Raw genomic sequence first — 20,253 nt, 5'->3', positions numbered from 1 at the left:
GTCTGTGAGCCAATTTGCAACCCATCTAGTGATGTAAGGATTGATGCCTAGTTTGGTGAGTTTATCAATGATACCTGAGTGAGGAATGGTATCAAAGGCCTTGGCCAGGTTGAGGTAGGCTGTATGCACTGCCTTACCCTCATCCACAGCCTTGGTGACTGCCACAAAGAAGTCAACCAGGTTCAGCAGGCAGGATCTCCCCTTGACAAAGCCAAACTGTGTAGGGTCAAGAGTTTAGAGATTGTCTATATCTTTGTTAACCAGGTCCACGATGATGTGTTCCATAGCTTTCCATACCAGACTCTTCAGGCAAATAGGGTGATAGTTCCCAAGGTCTGTAGTTGCTCCCCCTTTATGGAGTAGGATGACTGTAGCAGTGCACCATTTGTTAGGGCCTGAGGTAAGGCTGTGATTGAACAGGGCACACAGATGTAGTGGCAATTCATTTTGTAGTTCATGTAGGACACAGCCAGGGATATTATCAGGTCCCATGGATGCTGTATTCTTGGCTTTGGACAATGCAGCTTTTACTTGTGTCTCCAGTTGTCACCCCTTCCATCAAAAGAAGGGGGTTGTTAAAGGACAACTGGTACGCGCAAGCCGTATGACCTGATGATTTACTATTTCTTGAAGAAGTGGAATTTTTAAGGGGTCTGTTTTACAAAAGGGCATACCCACCTGACCTTTTCAACTCAGTTTTAGAAGAAGTGATAGAAAACAGAAAGGACAGGTTTGCACCAATTTTGGGCAAACCTGAAATTGTGAAGAATCTAAACATTACAAATACTTTCACTGAAGAATACCACCCAGGATTAATATCTACATTTGATGGGAATTCAAACTTAATAAGAAAGATCTTTTTGAGGGAATGGAAAAATTTTTCAAAGATTTCTGATTTGGAAGGTATTTTTGACAATGAACTCACCTGTACATACAGAAAGGGTAGAACCATTAAAAATATTGTAGAGAATAGGTTTGTGGTGAAAGACCAGAATTCACTAAACAAAACAAAGAAAAAAGGTTTATTTAAATGTGGCAGGTGTAAGTATTGTGCATATTTAACATGTAGTCAACATATATTTTTGCAAGCTAGGAAGAAGAAATTGTTTTTGGACACGTTTGCAAACTGTGACACAAAGGGCATCATTTATATTGCCACTTGCACAAAATGTGAGTCATTTTATATAGGTAAAAGCGAGAGAAAGCTCAAACAAAGAATATATGAGCACCTATATGATATGAAAGTTAAAAAAGACACTAATGCACTTTACAAACATTCATTAAAATGTGGCACTCAAAGTTTTGAGTTCTTTGTATTAGATGTGGTACCCGTTAATCCAAGGGGTGGTATGTGGGAAACCCAGATTGAATACAGAGAGCTATACTGGCAAGTGATTTTAGATGCAGGAAAAAGTCCAGGGCTCAATTAAATGCTTTCCCTCAAACCAGTACTAAAATTAAGGGCTGCAAAATTGTAGGTATTCACGTATAATGTTTTAATAAAAATATTTATTAAAAATATTTATTAGAAAGATAAATTTTTATCATACTTAATGAATTTGCATAAATTTTATTTATTCATTGTACATTATTTATATTTCAGTACTCAACATTTTAAGTATTTTAAGCATCAAAACATATGAATTTATGTAATTGTTATTCTTGATTGAATCACCAGATGGTACTATTAGCTTCAGAATGGTTACCTTTCCATGTTTGTGGTTTATTTTATTTTACTCATTGTCTATAGAGACTGTACACATTTCATTGTAATCATTATTTATTGAATACAATTTATTTAAATATAACCATTTCAGCTATTATTACTTATTCAGCTATTATTCATGTATTTTTGCTTTCCACTGAATTTAATGAATTTTATGGTGTTCAACTGTTTAAATTACTAAACATTTTTATTGGTTTATTGGATAATTGACTCCTTTGGAGGGAAACTGGGATATATAAGTAGGTTTACATTTTAATTGCATGCATATTGATAAAGTTGAAGATGAAAACGTTTTGGGAGCATTATATTGCTTGTTTTTGCTGCACTATTGTGGATTATTCAATAAATCGTTGGTTTTGGTATCCTAAGGACTGGATTCATTTGCGCTTGTGGACTGTGACGCTTAGTTTTTGGTTTTGGCCTGTACATTGGTACTTGAATAGTTTTCCCAGTTGATGGAAGGGTAGTTGAAGTCACCCAGTATGAGAGTATTGGGCTGGACCTTGATAGATTCCAGGGTGCTTAGGAAGTTGGAATGAGAGTCGAGGGACATGTTTGTGGTTCTGTAGCAGGCTATGACTTGTATTGCCATCTTACCCAGTGTTAGTTGTACTTGGAGATGCATTATGCTAGGCTACCAGTCTAGAGGTGTGCGTCTCCTTTAAGAATATGGAGACACCATCTCCTTTGGAGCTTCTGGCCATATTCTGGGGCTGAAAGGTATGGAATGAGTTGTAGCCTGGGAGTGCAGGGGTGCTGTCTGCCTCTTTAAACCAGGTCTCTGTTACAGCACAGATGTTGACATTTTCCATTTTGAGGAGAGGTTTGAATGAGTGCATCTTCAGATTTAAACGTCTAGCATTGAGCAGCATGACCCTCAGATTGCATTTGTTTGTAGCTGTTATGGTGGAATTTTGGTCTTTGGGACACTGCCTAAAAAGGCACTATATGGGTATGGTATTATTAGCATTTACAGGGATTTATTTATTTTTACTTTTGGCCCAACTTGTATCACAGGAATTTATAGGGATTTATTTTATTCTGTGTCAGACTTGTAAAATAATGAGCTATACAGGACTGTCAAGTCTTGATTAGGAGAGAGTGTTACAATACTATGGGGAGAGGAGGGAAGTCCTTATTATTTAAAGGCATTTTTCTAACAGCTAAGAGGTGGAGTTTGAGGCTTAGATCGTCAAGGTGCCTGTGCATTAAGTTATGATACGGAATGAACAACAGTGAAATTGTAAGGGAGGACCTCAAATGAACATGTGGGGGGATAATTAAAAGGAGTACAACAACACTCAAAGCAGAGAGATATAAAAGGTACAGAAAAAAGCAGACAGTCAGGAAATTGGTTAATGCAGTGCCTGACATGGGTAGACACCAAGAACACCAGTAATTCTACATTTTTTTCACAGGAGAGCTACTTCTTTAGAGTTCCAAATTAGTGAAAACACTTGACATTGCAAGCAGTACCAGAGTCAGTAAAAAATCAGCAGCACAGATGGAAGCAAAAAAAATAAAAAATTCTTTGACTTTGTAGGGTTTGGCTTCAGGCCAAGTCTGGTGATGTAGGTCACAATAGGTACGCAGCAGAAGTAGCAGCTTTCAGCAATGCATCCTAATACAGTGACAGCATGTGGTCCAAAGCAATGCGTCCTAATACAGTGACAGCATGTGGTCCAAAGCAATGCATCCTAATACAGTGACAGCATGTGGTCCAAAGCAATGCATCCTAATACAGTGACAGCATGTGGTCCAAAGCAATGCGTCCTAATACAGTGACAGCATGTGGTCCAAAGCAATGCATCCTAATACAGTGACAGCATGTGGTCCAAAGCAATGCAGCCTAATACAGTGACAGCATGTGGTCCAAAGCAATGCATCCTAATACAGTGACAGCATGTGGTCCAAAGCAATGTGTCCTAATACAGTGACAGCATGTGGTCCAAAGCAATGCATCCTAATACAGTGACAGCATGTGGTCCAAAGCAATGCGTCCTAATACAGTGACAGCATGTGGGCCAAAGCACTGTGATTGGGGTTTGTAGGTAAGCCTTTCATTTCAGGACTTTTGCTTCTAGAAGTAGAAACTTTGTTTATGTTTTTTTTTCAGTAGCAAAATGGAATACTGTCCAGCAACCTAGTGTCAGGAACTATGAGGTTGGATGGAGAGATGGGCTACTTTCTGGAAGATAATGCACAATTCTAGAACTCTTGGCTATATAACTGCTTGCTATACATATTTGTGGTTTATAATTAAAAGTAATTTGTGAGAGATGTTCTTGTTTGATTCACATATTCGGTTGTATTTTCCTCCTCTGTTTTTTTAAGATTCATATGCAGTAATAGATTTCTGTGACCAGCACTTCTTTTTTCCTTGCATTACAGCAGTGCCGTTTACTTTTTGGTACACTGATTGTTTTGGTGACTAGCCCTTTATTCTCTCACTCAATAATTAAATGTATTACTAAAAAGTAATAAACTTCCCTTTTTACATAATTCATTAGTTTCTATACTAAATCAGAAATATACTATTTATTTATCTTTTGTTGACTGGGTTAGCTCCACGAGGCTAATAGTTACTTTTCAAAGGGACACCCAAGGTGCTCTTGATACCACTGCAGGAAATTTGGTCAGGGCACTTGGGAACTTCCCATACTGTGTTATAACACATGAGGTACATGTGGCCATCAAGTGTGAAATGCCTGTTCCATTCTTAGTGCAGTGGTGGTGGGGGAACAGCATACATAACATGGCATGTAAAGAAAACAGAGTTGAGGTTAATTATGACTATGTAGAGATGTTTATAGCTGTTGAAGAGGAGAGTTGTTCAAGAGGAAGAAAAAGGAGATTGGACTGAGGCTACAGAAGAACTTTTCCAGCAAGAGTTTTTTAAAGGATTATAAAGTGAAGAAATTATAATTACAACCCATCAGTTGGGAGGGTTGCAGGATGATATATTGGAGAACATAATACAGCAAAGTGAACTGGAGATGGAAAAAGAAGTATCATGGGGTGACATGATGGAAAAATTAAACAAAGCAGAAGAACAACTGAAGAAATCATTTGCAGAGGTAAGTGGAATATAAAAGGAAGCAGGAAGGGAGAGAAAGAAGATGGAAGAGTCAGAAAAGAAGAAACATGTTTTGAGAATTCAGACTAAGAAGAAGTAGGAATGGATAAGTATGAAATTTGGAACAAGATATTTGTGCCTTTGGGCATATAGGCACAGGAGGTAAGACATTTTATCTTAGTCAAAAAAGAGACTTGTGAAATTTTTTGAGACTGCTGAAACTTTAGAAAACTTTTTAAAAAATGATGTTGAGAGAAATGACATATATCCATGGAATAAATATATTATAAAGACTTTTTTTGAGAAACACAGAAAAAAGTCACTATATAATTTCAAACAAAAACTGAAAGCTAGTTTAAAAATATTGATTAAAGAACTTTTGTAATGAAGTAAAGGACAGTTCAAGAGTTATTGATAATAGAGAACTTTGGACAGGGGCTTGAGACTTTAATCTAATTTTGAAAATGAATAATGGTAAAATTGTACAAATTCCAAGCTTGACTAATGTTAATGGCCATAGAGCTATTGTTAAGTATTGAGGCCAATGGAGAACATGTTTTTTTTCTGTGGGAAAGGGGGACATTTTGTAAATAAAAAATATGTTATTTACTGTATGTGGGAAACTGGTCATGATGCTAAAAATTGTGAAAAAAATGTGTTATAAATATAAGCAAACAGGACACGTATGGACGGATTGTGAGAAGGAGAACAGATTAGAGTGTGATGTTGAAAAACAAAATGTAAATGAAAAAGAAACATTGAAACAGGACAAACAACAAAACAAAAAAAAAAGAAAAAGTAATGATACATACCTAGAAGAGAACATGGATAATACACATAAAGGGGAGGGGAGAAGGGAAGTGGAACATAAGTCATTACTAAAGAGAACAGAAATGTGAAAATAGTTATAAAGATGAAATGTTCAATTGGGAAAAGGGTTAACGGTAGGAAAAGGAAGTTACAGGATTTAGGAATGAAAGTTAAAAAGAATGGAAATGGATAATTAAACAATTTTTCATATTTTAAAGAGACGGGTAGCAAATAATCTAAAAGAATTTTATCAACTAATGTTAATAGTATAAAGAATATAGTTAGGAGAATTGGAGTTTTAGAATGGTGTAATAAGTGTGATTTAGATTTGGTAGTGTTAGAAGATATTAAGATTTTAAATAAAGAAGAAAGATAACAGACAGAGACATTTTGGCCAGGTGGTATAATATGGAATTTGGATTATGAAAGTTGCTCAGGTATTGCTATATTGTATAGAAAAGACATACAAATTCTAGATTATACTTTAATTAGATTAGGAAGATTGATTGTAGTGGATTTTAGATGGGAAGGGAAAGTGTATAGATTAATAGCAATATATACATATGTGCTATATAAAGGAGAAATTATTCCTAGATATATTAAACTATGTTATAGTAAATATGGATGTAACAGTAACAGGAGACTTTAATTGTAATTTCAGATGTAAAAAGCAAAAATTATAGAGTAGATAAGAAGACAATAGAAAAAGAAGAAATAATAAAATGCAGAAAGTTAGAATTATGGAATCTGAGTAAGACTACATATCAGAAAGGGATATTTCAAACAGAGATAGATTATTCTTTTCTAAAACTATGAAAACTGTAATAGAAGATGCAGCGAGGTATTTTTAGGCTCATTTAGCAATAATGGATTGAAATAGATGAAAATAAAGAATATATTATACTAGTGAAAGGAATTAAGAGAATTAATGAAAAGAAATGGAATAAGAAAAGTCAAGAATATATAATAATAATATAATGGAAGGATCATTTAGGTGGATAATATTTAAAGAGATGTCTAAAAGAATGTATTTAACATGGGAAAATAAGAAAAGATAAAATTATAAAAATGAAAACAGAGAAATTCAAATAGTTGTTTTAAATAGTCTTGATAGGCATAAAATAGATTATTTTAGAAAAGAAGAAGAGATTTATCAAAAGAATCAAGAGAAATAAAGATTATTATATAGGCACATTTTTTGCAGGGAAATAAGGAAGAAGTATCATTATATTTAAGTATAAAGTAAAAGAAGACAGTGGAATAATGAGACAGATAAAAATAATAATGGAAAAATTGAAAAGGAACATAAAAATGTAATGGACATCATTGTTATGTATGTGAAAAAGATTATAAGAAAGAAAGGAATAAAAAGACAAAGTCAGTAGAGAGTAAAGCAGATTACAGAATAAATAAATAAATAAATAATTAGAACAATAAATTACAATAATGAAGATAAACAAGGTAATATAATGTAATATAAATGTGAATTCAGCAGCCAGACAGGATGGTATAAAGTATTTAATGTATGTGAAATGAATGTAATAGCAAGAAGAAATATTAATAAAAAGTATTTAATGAGTGGTTAAATGATGGGATTAAATATGAAAAAATGTGAGGGTGTTATGAAATTTATATGGAAGAAGGGAGAAAAGAATGAAATTAAAACTAGGATATCTCTAATGTTGAACAATTGTGATTAGAAATTATTTATGAAAATAATACAGAAACAATTAGGAAATAAGTTGAATTATATAATAGAAGATGTGTATGGGGTTAAAGGAATACAACAAATATTAATGATAAGTAGATGGTACTAAGAAAGGACAAAAAGAAGCACAATTAATAGTGTCCAATATAAATAAAGCATTTTATTCAATACAGTATGATATTTTATAGTAAATAATGGGATAACACAATTTTAGTATAAAGATTAAGAAAGTATGTGAATCAGCATATAAAAATACGAAAATCAGAGTTGTAGTAAATGGTTGGTTTAGTGAAGAAACAGAGAAGAAAAGAGGTGTAAAACAGGGATGTCCAGTGAGTAGTATTTTGTTTGTAATAGTTATTAATAGTATGATAAAAGTACTAAATTAAGAATTAGAAAAAAGTAAATACATACAAGAAATGGGAGTGAAACATACTATTATTATGTCTTATGATGATATAATATTAACAGCAAAAATTGAAGAATAAATGAAAAAAGTAATTATATGTATGTACATAATAGATTGCAAGAAGTTGGATTAAGCATTAATAAGGAAAATGTAAGGGGATAAGAGATGATAAAGAATGGGAGGAGATACAGTTTCGGAAAAATATCAGCATCAAGAATTGAATTTGGAATGTATGATATAATAAAGGAACACTGGGAGAATATTTTGAGAAATTTAAAGGGCTTAGTATTACGTGGAATAGGTATGGCATGTCATTAAGTAAGAACGTGTATTTAATAAATACAATATGGATGGGAAAATTATTATATATAGCTAGGGTTACAAGAGATCTAAAAAAAACAGTTTATTGAAGTTATTTTTCAATTTATTTGGGAGACTAGATTAAATCCAGTCAAAAGAGGAGTTTAGTACATGGAAAAGGAGAAAGATAGCTTGGTCTATTGAATCTAATATTATATGATGTAGCTTTAAATTTGTATAAGGTATTGGAATGGATAAATGAAAAAGAGAATAAGCTGGTAACAAGTATATTTAAGGGAAAATACAAAAAAAAAAGCTAATGGGTTTAATTAAAATGAATGAAAGAGTGAAAAAATGGAGAAATGAAGAAATAAGAATGTATGAAGAAAAAAATAAAATTGTGGAAACCAAAGACAGAATAGAAGAAAACAGGAAATATGGTATAAAAACATTATATTACAACATTATTTTCTGAATCCATGGGAACATTTGACAGAAGAAAAAGTTAAAGCAATAAAGGAAAGAAATGGATGGTGTATGAAAAATGTTGTATGTCAAGATTTCTTATGGGGGTTATAAATTAATAAGTTACCAGTGAAGGGAAGTAACCTTATAAAATGTATATTTTCAACATGTAAAAAGAGTTAAACATCTATGGGAAAATAAAATAGAAAATAAAATAGCTAAATAATTACAAGAATATAAATAAATAAATGTGGATATAAATTAGTATGTTTTTTATAAACAAAGCAGTAAAGAATATGTCAATAATTTGGATAAAAAATATCTGGCATTGCATGGACAATTTAGAATGAAAGAATAAAAGAAGTAATGTTCAATGGAAAATAAATTTTACCAAATATAATAAGGAAAATTAAGTGGTGGCTGTGTAGAGAAGTGTGGATGTCTGTATGAATGTAAAGATTAATTAATAATGAAGGAATATAGTATGAAATGTAAGGATTCTGTAAATATGTATATTGTAAATAGTTGAAAATAAAGAACCCCCTACTTTTTTGATTTGTGCCATAGGATCTTTTACATTCTCTTGAGCCACCAAAACTCAAGCAGATGAGACCTTGGTTTAACATCACATCCAAATGACAATACATTGAGGAATGCAGCACCTCCTTATGCTGCACTGCACTGCAGTATTATCAATCTACCTGGTGAGGGAATAAAACCCATAGTTTGTGCACCAAAGGTGAGTGTGCTACCTGTTGCACTATTAACACTGCATTACTAGGGAAGTCAATGCTGGTTAGAAATCTCTGAAAATTATATTCCAAAAAATCATAACAAGTTAAATGAACCCTATTACAATGTCAGTAACATAGTGATATCTATCTATTGCTCTGTGTGTGTGTGTGTGTGTGTGTGTGTATGTGTGTGTGTGTATATATATATATATATATATATATATATATATATATATATATATATATATATATATATATATATATATACATTCATATATATATATATATATATATATATATATATATATATATATACATACATTCATATATATATATATATATATATATATATATATATATATATATAGTGATAGATATATTAACAATGCTGGAGCATTGTTTAAGTATGGGCTCATATCTGAAAATGTGAGTCACTGTGCAGCAGTATGGGATTTGGGGTTCCCGGCACTCAGCTGTGTTGTGGCAACCTTTGCAGAATCACTGTTGTTACATCTCTCATAAAATGTCTGCATTATTGACTTTAACTTCAGTTTAATTTAGTAGTATCCCTTTCTGGGTATGTTCTGTTTATTTTGAGCCCTCTGGATTTCAACAAACTGACTTAATACATCCATGGCATATGTACCAAACACGGAGGTAGGATTCATATATCATCCTACAATGAAATGCTAAACTGAGGTACCAAAACGTGTTGTAAGAGATCCCACAACACCTATTGGAAAGAGTAGGGGTTCTTTATTTAAAACATTATTTGCAATACTATTTACAAACTTACATATTTACAATTTATACAGTGTACAGTTTTCCTTTCCTTTTTGTATTTTATTTTTCATTATGTTACACTTCTATTGTCATTGTCCTTATTTGACCCCCCACTCCTATTTCCACAACCACCATCTAATTTTTCGTAAATTTACTGCTAGTCTCCATTTACCATTAAACATGATTTCATTCAGCCTTTCATTCCAAATGGTCCACAAAATGTAAAATAATCTTTTATATATGTTTCTAGCTTATTACATGTTGTTACGGCTATAATATCCATACATAATCATATCCATATTTATTTAATTTACCTTCTTTATATTTTCAAAGAATTTTTCTTTACGTAGCTTTTCCACAATTTTGCAACCTGTATACATTGTAAAAAAACATATTCTGAAATTTCTTTTTTGCCACAATATATACAAACTCTTTCACTGATTTTTATATAGCATATTTCCTTTTACTGGTAATTTATTAATCACTAATCTCTACAAAAAAATACATTCTACTTGCTTATTACACCACGCTTTTTGTGCTTTTACAGCTTTAACTTTTTCATTCACTAGCTCATACCAAGTATTGACATAATAATATATATCATGATATTTTTATACCACACTTTCATCTCGGTCTCTATTTCATTAACTTTTATATTCCATAAAATATTTTTTTCCTGATAATATCTCATTTCTTCATTTAAGCACTTGTTTCCTATTTTGAATTTTTTAACATATCCCAATACCTCTCATATTTGTACTTTTACTACTAACTTCTCATTTTTATCATTTATCCAAAACAAAACTGCATACAAATTCAAAGAAGCTGCATAAACAATTGGTTTATTAATTCAAAACCTCCATCTTCCTTATCAATATATAAGACTCCTCTCTTCACTGGATTAAGTCTCGAACTCCATATAAAGGAAAAAAATACTTTCTTTTTCAGAGATTATTGACAATATATAGACACTAGTTAAATATGTAGTCTTTTCTAGTATAAATGGATTAATCAAGTAAACCTTTTTATTAAACAATAGCTTGTATGTTTTCCAAAAGCAACAAAGCTCCTTTATTACATCTATTATCCTATTCCATTGTTTCTCACTTACATTTTTACCACCAAATTTTATTCCTAACACAGATATTTATTTCACTGAAAAAGATACCCCTCCTATCTTTATTATATCTGTCAGTCCTTTACTTTCTTCTTTATTTAAAGTTATTCTTATTATGTTTAAACATTAATGTATATAACATATAAATTATTTTATCCAGACTTTGTTTCTCATAATCAGTATAATATTATCTTCATATGTAAACAATATAAGTCATATGCAAATTTACATCTCTAACGAACACATTCATAATTAATGCAAATAATATGCTACTCGTAGGACATCCCTGAAGTATGCCAATTTTATTTTGATCTTCTTTTTCCCATACAAATGTAAATATACCACTGCATAAAGCTTTATACATAAAACCTTTATTTAAGCACTTATTCATAATTAAGAAGTATTTTTTGTCCCGGTCCCCTTCAAGAAACACATCACACTGAATGACATTTATAGGTTCATAGGTTCATAGGTTCGTACTAGGCTATCTGCCCTAGGGCATTTATAAGCCTAGCCAGAGTGTGTGTGGCTTTCACCACCCTTTAGGATGAGAATACTACTCACATTTAGGGTTTAGTTTGCTGTGCCTCTGTCTAGTAGTGACACAGAGATGACTCCCGGGGTAAACCTACGATCTCCCATCCACTCGTCAAGATTTCTCTTGAATAGAGTTAGTGAGGGGCTCTGCCTAACATGGATTGGGATTCTGTTCCAGAGTGTAGGGAGCCTCTGGGTTATGAATCTGTCCCTCCAGCACGTCCTATTTATTTCTGTGTCCTATTTAACGACCTTTATTAGATTTCCATAAACATAAATGTTAACCAATATTCATTCATTTCAACCAAACATGATACAGGTGAAATACCATCCATGTAACATTATCATAGGACAGGACAGCGTAAACCTGCTCATCCTGATCAGTAAGGAGCGTCCATACCTCCACTCACTTACTTATGAAGCAGCGTACCCATTCACTTCCATTACCATTTAATGCATTATACCATCAACCAAATAAGCAGCTTACTCCACTTACTTATGTACTTATCAAGCAGTGTAACCCGTTCACTTTCCTTTCCCAACTTATTGAATTTACCATCCAACACCAGAGGGGGAACAGAAGAGGGCAAGCCTGCCCCTCTTCTCCACCCACCAGCCTGACCAGGCTGTTCCCCCTCTCTCCACCAAACTTCCATAATCTAGACACCATTTGGGAATAAGGCCAAACATCATTTGGTGTACAATAATTACCAGGATATTACCAGCCCCTGGCAATTACCTAATGATTACCAGGGCATGATCTGCCACTGGAGCAGGAATACTCAACCCCCAACCACCAAAACCACACTTCCCATAGTAATCCCTTTACTTGCCCAATGACATGTAGAAACAATGTAAAAACTTTCAAATACCATTTAACAGCAACCTTGCCAACACCAACTACCCATTATAAACAGTAAGGCACCTAAATCCCATGATAGCTTTAGCAATCTGACCCCTCTTAGCTCTATGAGAGAACTTGAATGCCACCAGCAATATACCAAACTTGGAAACAAGATTAGTAACATGCCAACTCCGTCCAGAATGTAGAAAATAAACCATACCCTTTCTCATTCAAGTACGGTAAATCAAAGCTACACTTCATCACCTGAACCCACTTACTCAATGCAACCCACTAATCTCCTACCCCTGAAGGCTGCAATCCTACCTGAGCCAATCCAAGAAAAACCCCAGATACCAATAATACAGTGTAAATTCACTCCTGATGCTCCCCACCCAAAACAAACCACTATGTTGTAACTATTGGGAAGAAAATATAACAAACAATTCCACATGTGGCTGCCTTGCTAGAAGATCATGAACTCTTTTCACACCACTCCATTAACTGACATCATCCTCGACCCCCTCTCTCACCTGTTGAAGTCACCTTCCTTCAACCTACCAAGTAATGCCCAGTCAGCCCTTCTCCATTTGCAACCTCCGAGGGATCTGTAAAAGAAAAAACTGTAAATCCTTCAGTCACACATAATCACAACTTCTTAATGACAGTATGCACCAGCACTTGCATATCTCCTTCAACTCCATAAAATTCATCTAGTACTGCATACAATACACCAGTCAAACGTAAGATGTGTTAACGAAAATACCCGTACGATTTCCTCCACACCTCACAGAGTCAGGATACAACTGATACCCATGCGAAATAAAACAAATGCATTAAAAGGCCTATTCTATAAATAAATATATCACTCTTTTCCCAACCAAGTAGTTCCCAACAACATTGTTAACTGTAATTAAGGCAAAGAAAAAAAGAAAAACATCCATAGTCGTGCCAAACCTGAGGTGTAAATCCCCCCCTCCCCACGGCTCTACCTATGTCCCTTTGGACACAGGTAACAATCACCCATGTCCTTCTTAAATAACAGCAACATGCAGTACACACTGGATTAAGGAATCTTACTTACCTGAAGCTGGCTAATTCATCAAAACCTTAGAGCCATTAACCTAGCAACTACCGCCGCTCCTGAAATTGGTGCCTCTCCTCCCACCAGTAAGAACCCCAAACTACCTCTAAGCAAATATCAAACCCTGCTATAACTTGCTTGCCCTCAACATCCTCCCTTGGCCTTACCCTACCCACCTTGAAATGCCTTAATGAATACAAAACAAACACTTGTTAACTTACCATCTACCAGACATCAACCCAGCCTCCCCCAGCAGATTACCTTACCTCCTAGTAACTACCCCCAAAATAAAACAAATATGATAAACTGACTTTTAAGGGCCGTAGCACCAGTAACCTAGTGACTTCCTATGCCTTTAATTACTGTGCATCCACCCCACCTGTGAAAAACCTCCAGACCTCCCATAACAGATCCGCAACCTTGCTTTACCCAGCCCCCAACATACTCCTGTACTTGTCGATACTCTACTCAAACCGCACCAAGTTAGACATATCTTGCTAAAGAGAGAATAAAATAAAATTCCCTGTGACCCCCTCAACATCAACTACCTTTAACTACTTCCTGCAGGAAAGTGACTGTTTACATTACACCCCCAGTCAAGCACATTTATGCACCATTACATCAATGACAACAGCCACTGATACCTGCACTGTCACACCCCTAGTTCTACCTTACCTTGACCCAAACATGCATCCTTACATAACCCCCTATACACCACTCCAGTAGCAAAATCCACAACCCCATTATACACTAGTCCAACCATCAAAATTCACATAAAGCATCCATTACCTTTCAAAGGTATTTAATCAGGGTGCTGACCACTGGTCACTCAGCACGTGCCCATCTCTGGCCTTCCTGTGCACACCCAAGCAGCAGTGGCATCCATTGAAATGGCTCCAACACCTCCGACTCCCCTTCTCTCCGATCACCAATCATGCCCACTTGATTACGTACCTCTGCAATTTCATCAGTGACTGTTGCCCACTTGTGCTCCCCATGTATAACCTCCTCGATCGCCACTGCTTCCATCATCTGCGAGTTCAGTGTGTATCACCATAACTGATACTCAGCACGCCACCATCTATAAAGAAAAGGACAAAATTAAACCCGCTATATGTAAAGAGAAGGCTCCACCTTATACACACCTATTCGAAATTATAGCCACAGCATTCCAAGACTGCTAGCGTTCCAAGACCCCATCTGCAAGAAAGAAAAAAGACATGCAAAACATCCAAAATATATAACACACATTCCAAGATATCTTCAAGGACAACCTAACCTGCCATCCCAGGAAGGAATGTACCACCGCCACTCCCATCTATAACAAAGCAGCCATGGACGAACAACAGCTCTGATAAAGTTAGTTTGTATTTTGCTTAATTTAGTTCTTTCACCAATTTTAAAAGATCCTTCCAATTTCGCTCTTTCCTTTCCATTTCATTTATAACTATCTGGACAATGACATACACCTCCTTTATCGCTGCAGATGCTCTCAACAATCTAATGATTTGCTTATTGTGCCTTGCATCTGTTGTGTCATTCATGTACCTACCTGCCCTAGTTGTATCAATGGAATAACTATCAGAAGTGGTTTCTTTCACCTTAGGGGCTCTGTTAATAATCTCTCAAGAAGTTACCAAGAATCCTCCTGATTATCTACTGTTTGTTCCTACAGTTAGGCATCTCTCATTTATATAACTGCATGACATAAGTAGAGCTATGGAGCTGGTACACACGTCTTTTATCACATTTCCCTTTTCAGGGCTCTCTTGCAATGCAACTATACAGTATTAATTTTTTTTTGCAATAACTGGTACTGTAGTAATGTCTTTTATGACTCCAATCTGAAAGTGTTTTTTTTTTTTTTTTTTTATCTTGGCTTAATTTTCCAAAAGATAAGAAACTTTATCTCTTAGCCAAATAATATGCATACATAAGGAGCAAAAATGTATCCTATAGAATGTGCAGGAAAAATTACAGTAAAGCAAAGACCTCATTTTATCTTTCCCATCACATCTTCCTAACTCCTGTTTTGCTTGTTTACTGACTTCTGTTTACCTTATTAGGCCGTGGTGGTGCAGCAGTAGCATTGTCACCTCACAGCAAGAGGTTCTCCAGTTCGATTCTTGGCTGGAACGCCTTCTGTGTGGAGTCTGCATATCCTCCCCATGGTCCAGTGACATTTAAAGACATGCAGGTAGGTACGTGCGTGAATGGGTGAGCCTTCTTTGAAGGTTGGGCATTGGGCTGGCACCTCGGCACCATAAAAAATCCACTGCCAATCATTAGTGGACCGGAGTTCCGCTCTGGCGACCCCTAATCGGGAAAAGCCAAAAGACATTAGTACTGACTTCTGTTTACTGAGATTTGCTTTATTTTAATTTAGTGTCCTAACCCTTCTGTCTACCAATGCTATAAAAGAAATATCTTGCTTATAAAAACTGAGCCTTTAGGCTACTTTAGTATTTGTGCTTTTTGAACTTACAGAGGAATAGAGTCACCTTGGATTCCTTCCTGTAAGAAACATCCTCTTTCTGTTAAAAACTAAGATTCTGCTATCTTATCAAAGTTTTATTTTACTATAGGGGTCATTGACCGGTGAAAAAGAAAAACAAAACTCACATCAAGTTAGAAGCCACTCAAGCAGGGAAGGAACAAGGCACAGGACCAGCCCAACACAATAAAGGCAATCTCTACCTGCATCAACACAGGCAATCTCCACCTGCATCAACACAGGCAATCTCCACCTGCATCAACACAGGCAATCTCCACCTGCATCCACGACTGCCATGCCTCTAAAAAGTCAAACCAACTTGAGCAATTGCTGGCTACAATGAAGCAGATGCTGCAGACCCTGCAAGGGCAGTCATCCACCACGTGTCCCAACTGTACCGACATATTCATTTACAGGTTCACTATCTCTTCCCCTTGTTTTTTTTTTTTTAATACTAGGAACCTCCAACACCTTTTTCTTTTTCAAAGAAGAAATTTAAATTGGGAAGTTGAGGCCATAAAGGAAACTTTTTTTTTTTTTTGATGAGTAAGGAGTGAACTACAAGGTCAAATGTCTTGGAGTGGTCAACAAATTGGATGCATGTGGTTCCCTGCCTGACTGTATGGTAACTTGTATTGTTTAAAGACAGAAATGCTGAATTAGTACAATACTCTTTCCTAAAACCAAAATGGCAGCTAAAATGAAAAGCAAAGAGTTCAATGTGTTCCTGTAGCTGCATGGATACAGTCTTCTCTAAAACTTCAGCACAGTGAGAGAACAGGATAATAGGTCCCTTTCAAATCCCCTAAAATGAATCACGGCTAATACAAGAGCTATTCTTGTGGACAGGGACAGCATTTTCACATAACTGAGAATGTGGGATCACTGACTGGCTCCAAAGAAGCAGTCCATTTTCCATCAGCATACAACAGCCTTCCTCGAGTTTTCTTTTTCTTCTTTGTCAATGCTACTCGCGCATGCGCTGCAGCAACCTCCTACCCTCAAATGACTCGCAACCCGCGTAAAGACCATGACGGCTCCTTCCAGCCAACAAAACTCTCCATCAGCAAGGTAAGCTAACAAAACTCTCCATCAGCAAGGTAGGAAACCTTAGCTCACAAACCCACTAACCGGGGGGACTACTCAAGAAACACTAAACCACCAATGAATGCAAAAACCAGACGGACAACATAATAATGCACAGCCTGCCACCAACTGCCTCCCCAATGAATCGGCCATCACCAACTACTGCCATAACTATGTTTATTTTACATGCATTATATTTATTATTTAATGACATTCGACTATACCGAATCCAAATGCAGATTATACTGTAAAGTATTATAATATAAAGTATTAATTAGAGTAACCCTGAACACTGCCCTAAATCTGAATAAAACAACCAGACATATCGATCCTCTCCTACTCTTATAAATCCAGAAATACCTACTTACAACCCCCCTGCCACCAACCAAGACCCAGAGGCCTACCTTTCTCCTGACATATCTACAGGTCATCATGGGCATAGCCTGCACTTTGCAAGTTCACGCCAAAATGTGACTTCTGTTCCAGTTACACTTGACTAACATCCTTTAAGCCCCTCCCTACTCTTACCTCACTTCCTCCCAAACCTCATCCATTCCTATTTAACCCTATCCTCCCCCTATCCTCCCAGTTCCTCCTACTCTGTTTATCTAACCCCCCCCCCTTTGAAGATGTCCCTGGACAAATTGGTCTGTTCCAAACCTCATTTCTTCCAAACCATAAAGTTCTTATAAAATTGGTATCCTATTCCATCTGGTTCTGAAACTGACTGTAAATTAACTTGTCCAAGTACATCATCTGCTCTATATAAGCACATTTTATTTTCCAATTCTTTATTTTATGTCCACATACCTCATCTAATTTATATAAAGATATATAATTTCCAATAATGTATTTTCTTCTTCTGTTAATTTTTTAACATGTAATGCTTTTTTGTACTTTCTTTCTATCTTGAAACATTTTACTTTCATAATTTATTATGATATTTATAATTTGTTCTTGAGATTTTCTTACCTCTCCAGTATCATCTTCCATTTCTCTCATTATATTAGTATTCTGCTTAGCTGTGCTATTCAGATAAGCCAATGCCTCTTACCTTTACCTTGTAAGTAATGTCTTTTCTTAAATAATGCATTTTAATTCTCTCCTGATTCTTTTCACAAATTCTCCATTCTGTCACTTAATATTCTCTATAATTCCTTTCCAAATCCTTTAAACCATCTATACGCATTGTTTTATAATTTTTCTACTTTCTTATATCTGGCTGTTATGAAAAAAAAACACATTCTTATATTTTTCTTTAAAAGCTAACCATCATTTGGACCAGTTTTTATAATGCATTGTAGTAAAAATGCGATGTTTCCATAATTGCCTACTTATTTTCTTTCCATTTTCATCCCACAATTTTCCATTTATTCTTTTGATTCCTTTTCCCGATCTAATCTACTCCTTATTTTCCCGTATCTCTAGCCATATGGCTAAATGATTTGAAAAGTCTGTTACAAATGTCTCTCCCTCAGCTGTATCTAAACAATGTGATATAGTAAAATAATCTATTTCAGTCTTATATAGGCCTCTACTATATGTCCACAAATTATTATTCCAAATCTTTAAATTGCCACATTTTATAACTTCAGCAATTTTCTTTATATCATTTCTTCTCTTCCCTCCCAAATCACAATTAAAATCTCCCATTAATATTATATTCATATTAATTACTGCCTAATCTAGAATTTTATGAAATAAAGTTTCTCTTTCTCTACTTGTAACATAGGCATACAATGTTATAATTCTATGCATCTGATTATGCCATCTGAGATCTACAACAATCTTTCCACCATTATAAATGTTATATACACTATTTTCATTGACTTCCTACAAAGAACAACAATGCAAGAGCATAGTTCGTTTCCTAGGTTCCATATTGTATCTCTTCCCTAAAGTTTCTTTGTTTGTAATCTCTCTTGTTGTGTCAAAAATATTATATCTTCCAATATTATTATGTCAACATCACACTTACTACACCAATTTAGAATGCTTATTCTTCTACTTATATTTTTGATACTATTTAGATTTACTGAAAGAACTCTCAAATTAGCATTATATCTAAGTTGTAGCTTACCAGAAATTTTGTAAATTTGAAGTATTTATTTCATCTGCATTATCACTTTCCCTTTTTTTTCTCTTCTACACTTATCCCTTTAAACTTTCTTTTTCTCTTGCTCTTTTATGAATAGGATTGTTTTTACCTTTCACTATTTTCCAGTTTATATATTCCTCATCACTTATTTCAAAGCATTCTTCTATATTTTCTTCGGTTTTATTTTCTCTTTATCCTTATCATGATGTGTATACCCGTCTAGCTTCCCTACTTCCTCATTACCTTTTATCGAGACGGTTTCTTCTCTCTCTATACTGTCCTCACTTTTGTTTTCTTCTTCTTCATCTCTTTTCTCTGGATTACAATCCACCCATAAATGCCCAATTTGTTACATTTATAACATTTCAATTCACACATTTTTGCACCATTACCTATTTCCCCACAAATATAACATTTCCTCTTAATCACAGTTACTTATCAAATAATATTTTTTTCCACAGGAAAAAAAAACGTTTTGATTGTCCATAATATTTAACATCACCCCAGTTACTCTCTACATTTATTATATTAGGAATATGAATGATTTTCTTCTTTCTCCATTTTCAGTACCATATGACAGTCCTATCCACAGTCCATAATCCTCTGTTATCATATACTTTACTAATGCAAATAACTTCTTTGCAAAGTTTGCTTAATGTCTCGTTAAAGTCTCTTTTTCAGTCTCAGTTTAAAGTCGACATGTATTTTCTCTTTTGTTTCTCTGCAAAACGCTTTAGCCACATACGACTTCCACGGATTAAAATGCTTTTTCTTTTCATACTCCCCAAAAACCTTTCCAGAATAGAATCCATCTCAAAAATAAGGTAAAAAAATATCTCTTTATGAATATGAATAAAAGCTCTTACCTCATGATCCTTCACTCCCAATGGGACCTTTAAATTATCCCAAATGTAATAGCTGCCAATCTCTTTCTCTTATTCTTTGTTGTGAATTCTTTCTCCAAATTTCCTTTGATTGTTGACAT

Source organism: Protopterus annectens, chromosome 12.part0, assembly GCF_019279795.1.
Source record: "Protopterus annectens isolate FY-2018-M chromosome 12.part0, PAN1.0, whole genome shotgun sequence".
Classification (NCBI taxonomy): domain Eukaryota; kingdom Metazoa; phylum Chordata; order Ceratodontiformes; family Protopteridae; genus Protopterus; species Protopterus annectens.
The sequence above is the reverse complement of the archived record's forward strand: the minus strand, read 5'-3'. Positions refer to the sequence as shown.